Source organism: Perognathus longimembris, chromosome 14 (assembly GCF_023159225.1).
Source record: "Perognathus longimembris pacificus isolate PPM17 chromosome 14, ASM2315922v1, whole genome shotgun sequence".
Taxonomy (NCBI): domain Eukaryota; kingdom Metazoa; phylum Chordata; class Mammalia; order Rodentia; family Heteromyidae; genus Perognathus; species Perognathus longimembris.
Genome location: NC_063174.1, coordinates 17,691,746 through 17,700,448, shown reverse-complemented (window position 1 = coordinate 17,700,448; position 8,703 = coordinate 17,691,746).

Here is an 8,703-nt window from a genome sequence, read left to right as displayed (position 1 = left end):
TAACTACATTAAAATGTCTATCTCCCTACCTAGCTAAATGGCTTGACTAATCATGCCTGTCTCAATAATCTCCTGCTTGTGTCCTATCCCTAAGCATAGCATCTGGTCTATGGTCAGTGCTCACTACAAAGTCCATCTGCATCTAAGCACCTATCTGAGGCATGATACCATCATGGAAGCATGCCGCATAACAAATTACTACTACAAGAAGTATGAAAATAGTAAACATCCTATTTGATCCCTACACAGTTACATGGGACATCCCATCATATTATTATCCGTAGTTTTTAAAGTATCTAACCACATCCATAGGTGGGTCATATATTATCACTGGTGAAGGCTAAGAAGGACAAGTGTTTTTATTTTCTATTATTGCTTGCAAATAAAATGCTTTAGTAATTGTAGTCTATTACAAATACAGTCCAACCCAATTGCATGATAAAATGTTAGTGAATTGGACTGTATGTGTAATATACATATATGTATATCATCCAGTGTGTTTACTTGGATATTTGTGTATACATTCTATATTACTATTTGCATTTTAAAGTACCTAATCAACCTATTCTACCAAGGGATATGCTGATGGAAAAGAAAAACGAGTTCAGTCATGATGAATAACTGGAAATAAAAACAAGTATTCTTAGGAAAAATGATGGTGATGACTAAAATCAATCTGTTTTATTATTTAACATATTCCATTATAGGTTAAATGTGCATTATTTACTTCTAAATAGAATAATTGATCTTTCTTGAATTTGAAATATACCTACATAAAAAACAACTGATTACTTTATTAAGCCTTTTACTACACACACACACACACACACACACACACACACACACACACACACGGACATGATAAATTATATAAGACTCCAGACATTCACACACTGAGGCCAAAGGAGGATATTCATAGACATGATAAACAAGGACTCAATAGCTCTGTGCATATGATCATATAAAATAATATTTTAAGAAATGAACTCTAAGCAAAGGAAACAAGAGATATTTTTAGTTGCCATTGCTAAAAGAGAAAAAAGTCTCACCCAAGTTTAACCCTTTCAGGTTGCTTGATCATCTCCTATCAAGTACTTCAGTAATACTTCCTCAGCATTACTAATGACACACTAGTCTAAAGAGCAAGGGATAAATCAACTGATTAAGGGTTAAAATGACTTTCTAATTATTTTCAAACTTAAACTCTGCAATCTTTCAGAATACAGTCAACCAAGGGACGTGCTGATAGAAAAGCAAAACTAATTCAGTCATAATGAATGATGGAAATAAAAGCAAGTATTCTTAGGAAAAATGATGGTGATGACTAAAATCAGTCTGCTTTATTACTTAACATATTCCATTATCGGTTAAATGTGCACTATTTGCTTCCAAATAGAATAATTGATCTTTCTTCAATTTGAAATACACCAACATAAAAAACAACTAATTACTTTATTAAGCCTTGTTACTAACTTCACAAATTAACATAGACTTTCTTAAAGGTTCTAGTAAGATAGTAGTGAGCTCTTCTTTTAATCTGCCAGGTGCCAGTAGCTCATGCTTGTAGTCCTAGCTACTTAGGAAGATTATATCCAAAAGACAAAAGTTTAAAGTTAGCCTGCTCAGGAAAGTCATGGAGATTCTATCTCCAATACAACCAGCAAAAAGCTGAGCCAGAGGCATGACTCAAGTGGTAGAATACCAGCCAAGCAAGCAAGCTGAGCAAGCTCAAAGCCTTGAATAGTTTTTTAATCTTTTAATATAAAATGATATTCCAATTTATTTTTCAAAGCAAATTATCAAATATCTTACACATATAGTTCCAGAATATTAGATTATCATCCTCTGCCCCTTTTTTCACAAGGCTCTTTATTGGCCATTCTCACTCTTGTTTCTCCCATCCATCTATAATAGATGTTTTTTTTGCTGAGACAGGGTTTCATAACACAGTCAGGCTGGCCTTGAGCACAAGATCTTGCCCAAGACTCACAAGTGTGGGGATCACAAGCATGTTACCACCACGCTCGGCTTCCTCTTTTTCCAAATATGCCATGTTCCATTCTACCATGGACTTTTACTCTTTGCTAGAAATATTTTTCCTCCTACTCTATCATCTTATTCTTCTACTATCCCCTCAGTTTGAAGTTAGCATAAAGGTCACTTTGTTTAGGAAGCTAGGTGTGTTCCTCACATATATCACAGCCCCTGGTTTTGCTCTCACGGACCTCACAAAGTATGCATAACCATAACTGTTTTGTTTTTTTTGTACCAATCCTGGGGCTTGGACTCAGGGCCTGATCACTGTCCCTGGCTTCTTTTTGCTCAAGACTAGCAATCTAACACTTGAGCCCCAGCGCCACTTCTGACCTTTTCTATATATGTGATGCTGGGGAATCGAACCCAGGGCTTCATGTATATGAGGCAAGCACTCTTGTCAGTAGGCCATATTACCAGCCTACTATAACTTTTTAAATAGCTGTTAATGGCTATTTAGAAGTAATACCTTCCTTACTTAGAGTTGCTGATACTTGGTTTTATATAGAAGAGCTGGGAGTGAATAAAGTGTGTGTCAGAACTCTGAGACTTTCTAATGAAATGCTTTACTTAAATGTATAACACTATAAAATATCTAACATTTCCTTTCCATGAAAATTTGATCTAAGACCAGTAAACAAATCATTCCCCAAACCCCACAACTGGCCAAGCTAGTAAGCCACTGCTGACCTCCCGAGATCACTAGTCCACGTTTTTCTGTCTCCATCCCACAATGAAAACAGAGAAAATCAGAAGGCTGAATATAGAACTCCCCTATGACCCAGCAGCCCCACTTTGGGGTATCTATCCAAAAGACCACAAACAAAATCACAGTAAAGCCACCAGCACAACAATGTTCATCACAGCACAATTTGTCATAGCTAGAATCTGGAACCAACCCAGATGCCCCTCAGTAGACCAATGGATCAGGAAAATGTGGTACATATACACAATGGAATTTTATGCCTCTATCAGAAAGAATGACATTGCCCCATTTGTAAGGAAGTGGAAGGACTTGGAAAAAATTATACTAAATGAAGTGAGCCAGACCCAAAGAAACATGGACTCTATGGTCTCCCTCATTGGGAATAATTACTACAGGTTTAGGCAAGTCATAGCAGAGCATCACAAGAGCCCAATAGCTATATACCCTTATGAACACATAAGATGATGCTAAGTGAAATGAACTCCATGTTATGGAAACGATTGTTATATCACAGTTGTAACTACTTTCAATGTCCCATCTGTATCTGTAGCTTCTATTATTGATGATGTTCTTGTATCACGTTCCTGTGGTTGTACCTACACTATCTCTGTAATCTTATCTGAGTATATTGGAAACCGTGTATACTGGTATTAGAAGTAGGAAATTGGAAGGGAATACCAAAATTGCGAGACACAGGGTAAAAAAAGACAAACAACTACAAAAGCAATACTTGCAAAACTGTTTGGTATAAGTGAACTGAACACCTGGGGGGGGGGGGAAGGGAAATGGGGAGGAGGGAGGGGGGTATGAGGGACAAGGTAACAAACAGTACAAGAAATGTATCCAATGCCTAACGTATGAAACTGTAACCTCTCTGTACATCAGTTTGATAATAAAAATTTGAAAAAAAATAAGTTTATCTGGGGGCTAGGAATATGGCCTAGTGGCAAGAGTGCTTGCCTCGTATACATGAAGCCCTGGGTTCGATTCGCCAGCACCACATATATAGAAAATGGCCAGAAATGGCGCTGTGGCTCAAGTGGCAGAGTGCTATCCTTGAGCAAAAGAAAGCCAGGGACAGTGTTCAAGCCCTGAGTTCAAGGCCCAGGACTGGCAAAAAAAAAAAAGTTTATGTGATTTGTAGAAGGTATTCCTAGAAATGGTGGGACAGGGGTGAACCAATGCAACAATGATACTCATTAGACACTATGTTGGAAATGAAGTTTACAACTTGGGGAGAGGGGGTTGGGGGAGGGGGAGAAAGCAGGTGAAAATAAGGGAGGGGGGTTCAAAATTAAATGTACTGATTACTTATGTAACTGTATCCCCTCTGTACATTGCCTTTATAATAATAAATAAAGTTCATAAATCAGAAGAAAAAAAAAAGAAAACAGAGAAAATGCTACCAGATACTGATTACGCTCTGGGGAGAAGTATTCCATGCAGCTTTAAGGAGCATTCCCCTGTCCTCTTAGCACTTTCCTACTTAAAGTGGATAGTGTTCCACTACTGCATCTGGGGTTTTTTTTGCATGAAAACTCCCAGTGCATTAACCTCCAGCTCATCTGAAGACAGGCTACACATGGTCATCAAGAGCGCATCTTCCTCAGTATGTAGACATAGTATACGCTGCCGAGAGTGACTTTGTCATTGGGTGGTAATAATATAGTTAAGAACTTACCAGCAAAGCTATGTTCATTGCAGCATTATTTACCATAGCTAAGATATGGAACCAATTCAGATGTCCCTCGGTAGATGAATGGGTCAAGACAATGTGGTATATATACATAATGGAATTCTATGCTTCTATCAGAAAGAATGTTGCCATCCTATTCACAAGAAAATGGAAAGACTTGGAAAAAAATCATATTAAGTGAAGTAAGTCAAACAAAAAAAAAAAACATAGATTCCATGGCTTTCCTCATTGGTAATAATTAGTACATGTCTATGATAGTCCTAGCAGAAGATCACAACAACTCAACAGCTATGTGCATATGATTATATAAGATGGTGGTAAGCAAAATGAACTCCAAAATATGGAAGCAAGAGGTTTTTCATTGTTGCTATTTTTTAATGTACTATGTGAAATTCTTTCTTTTTTTTCAATTTTCCTGCATAGCTTATCCCCTATTGTCACTATAGTTGATTTTTGTACCCCGGGTATTTTATATATGTTTATCTGAATTAGGGAAGGGAAGGGAAACATCAAAATGGTGGCACAGAGCAATAGTAACACTCACAAGACATTATGTTGGAAATTAACTGTACAACTTTGGGGTTGGAAGAGAAAAAAGTGGGAGAAATAACAAGAAATGTGCTCATAACTTTACGTATCTAACAGTGACCCCTGGACAATAAAATTAAACTAAAAGAAAAAGAAAACCTGAGAAAAAGGCAGTTCGAGTTATGCCATTAGCTAGGAAGGTAATGAAATAAAGCCATTTCCATTCCCTGTACTGCTTGTTTCTACTCAAAAGTCAAAAGGATGAAAGAAGTGATTAGTGAGGACCTTAATTCTTAAAACTAAACCTAAAACACTTACTTTTTAAGACCATCAACTTAACCAAGAACAAAGGAGGCATCTCCGAACACCAGTTCTTCAGCAGCTTGTTATGTGAGCATCATTACATTTCGTTTGTTTGGGTAGCTTCATTTCACAGCACAGCTTGTCAGAAGCATATTTACATTGTAATGGCCCTTCAGAGCAATTATGATATCATAGGACTATTACACTTTCAATGCCACCATAACATCTTATAGGCATAGCTAGTACTAAAGATAAAATTTTTATGAGACATATTCAGGCTACTGCACAAAGCAGCAGTTTTTCCCGAAATATAGAGTTGTTTTGAAAACATTCTGGTTTTAACAAATTATGAGACACTGATATATGCCAGACTCTGGCATCATTGTGGAAAACATATCTACTTCAATGTGTTTGTAGGAATAACATAAATGCACAGCACAGTCTGTGTGTCTGCTACATAACTGGACAACTGGGCCACAATTACAAAGCTCAAAGCCAAAAATTATGTACTTGTCATGTCCAACTCATTAAGTGCTCAAAACAATAAACAAATTGGTGTTTTAGATTTGACAATATATTTTTCTGAGACTCTGATGTCCTAAACTTTGTATTGAAATACTATTTCATAAGTTGTATATCAACAGGAAAAAAGTGAGTATGTGTATGTGAGAATGAACATGACAGAGAAAGACACACACACACACACACACACACACACACATACAGAGAGAGAGAGAGAGAGAGAGAGAGAGAGAGAGAGAGAGAGAGAGAGAGATGGTGAGACATCTCCAATTCAATTCTTCATTCTATGACATGGTCTTCCTTGTACCAATTCAAGAGACTATGTCCAGCAATTGGGCAAAGGAATCACTCACAATCTTGACAAGGCAAAATTACTGGAGAAGAGAACAGCGATATATGGAAGGGAAAACTTAAGAGCTAGAGAGATGTTTAGGGCATTTAAAGAGAGAAATGGTGGAGGGTTGACAATTTATTTTTGTAATATCATTGGTGTCATCTTCAAGTAAGTATTTTATAGCTTTCCAGAATATTTGTCCACTGACCTGATTTTATTCATGGTGGCTAATGTCTCAAGTGCAGGCTTAGATTTATTTGTATTATGTTTATATTTTACAAAGTAATAAACATTAGCTACTAAAAGGCTCAGAGTCCTTACAACATCCTAAGTTTCTAGAGGAATGGCACTGTAAATCTCACCTCCCATTTCAAGTTTGTAGCCAGAGTCAGTATTCATTAAACATGATGGAAAATGGATGAATGAATGAACGTTTTCCATATGCACATACACACACACATGATAAAACAGACATCATATGCAAAAAAACACAACTCTAAATACCTTTTGGGGGGGTGGAGTAGGGGCTTAAACAACTGAAATTTATTTTCTCACAATTCTGACTGGTCAAATCAAGATCAAGGTTCCAGGAGGCTGTCTGAAGCTAGGTGTCTATCTTCGAAAAGATCGCCTTGCTATGGCCTCCTAGGGGCTTTTCATTTTGCTTTTTGTTTTCTTTGGTCAGTCCTGGGGCTGGAACTCAGGTCCTGGGTGCTGTCCCTGAGCCATGTTATGCTCAAGGCTAGCACTCTACCACTTGAACCACAGTACCACTTCCACCATTTTCTGGAATTAAATGGAGATAAAAGTCTCACAGACTTTTTTTCTTGCCCAGGTGGCTCCAAACCACCATGGTCTTCCGATCTCAGGCTCCTGAGTAGCTAAGATTACAGGTGTGAGCCACCTGTGCCTGGCTTCCCATGGTCTTTTCAGTATGCATGTTTACCCCTGTTGTTAAGGACACAAGTCCAGTTGAATTAGGGCTAACCCATATAGTCTCAGTTAACTTTAATGATCTTCTTAAAGTCTTTCTCTGTCAAGCCATGAATTTTAGAAAGACAGTTAAATTTACAACATGGGACAAACAAGACACTAGAGGCAAAGTCTTGATAAAACATACATCAATCATTTCAGTACCATAAAATAATATAGCCAATATTATGTTGACCTTTGGTGGGAAATAATGTATGTACATGAACATATGTATTTTCATATATAATATACATATTTATGCATAAGAATATTATTTCAGAGACTCTTCACTCAGGAGTGGATGTTTCACTTTGCAAATGCCTTTAGAAATTATTATGTTAACAATATAGCTGATTCAATAATATTTATGCTACTCTTCGAGTATTTTTTTGCCATATATCCTTTTTAAGTTTTGAGTAGTCATACAAAAAGGTTTCAACTTAACATGTCAGTTTGTGCATACAGTGTATCTTGATCAGTGTCATCAGCCCTTCCATCATTCTCCCCCGCTTCTTCCCCAAACCCGCCTGTCTCTTCAATCTTCTTAGTTCTGTATTCACACATGTACCCTTTTTCATACTGAGCATTCTTATTCATTTTTGACATATTTTCCAAAATGTTCATTTTTATCAAGAAGATGAGACCCTTATGCCAATATAAACATGATCCCTATTATATGCAGTTAACCATTAGAAGATACTTTTACAATAAATCGGGAAGGTAAGAGAATGATTTAAATAATACTTGTTTAGTTCAACTTTTTAAACTTCTTTCTCACATGAGGAAATCTTGAAGCCCAACAAATCTTACAAGCCCAGCGAATAGGACTGTAGTCCTTCTGGCTGAAGCACATGGGAGGAATGAGGTGAATGCTACTGATACCCAAGAACATTCAAGGACAAGAGAACTATAATGGCTGATAATACCGAAGAAAGTTTGTGTAAAGAAACTTACATCAGCTGAGCACTAATGGCTCATGAGTCCAATCCTAGCTATTCAGGTGACTAAGGTAAGAGGCAAACTGGGGAAGGAGGCTTATCTGGATACCATCTCCAAAAGAACAAGCAGCAAGAGTCCTACAGCACTTTGAGTAATACAGTAACCATCTATCAAGCATGAGGCCATAGGTTCAAGCCTCAATATCACTCTCAGGAGGAGCATAGACAAAGTCTGTTTTTTAGGACAATTTCTTACTACAGCCTATGACATCACATCTGTCCTCTAAGGATATTTTTATGGATACTCTACCCTTCTCTTTACTACAAGCACAGTATTGATAGAGAATTTTCTGCTGTTGTTCTCCCTGGTCAGAGCCCATACTGCCCTTCTGGCTCAGCAACTGGCAGACTACCAAGACCGTAGCCCTATACACTAAGAAGAATTAAATCAGAATATTGTTGCTACATCTGCACTGCCAGGTCCATCTGAACTATTCACAATAGCCATGACATTGGGAAGGCCTAATCATTCAGCAATCAATGAACGGATAAACTTGAAGAATACATTTGTGTGTGTAAAATGAATTATTCAGCCTTAACAAAGGAATATTATCATTTGTGTATAAATTGGAGGGCATTTTATTAAATCAAATATTCTACTGTATATTGA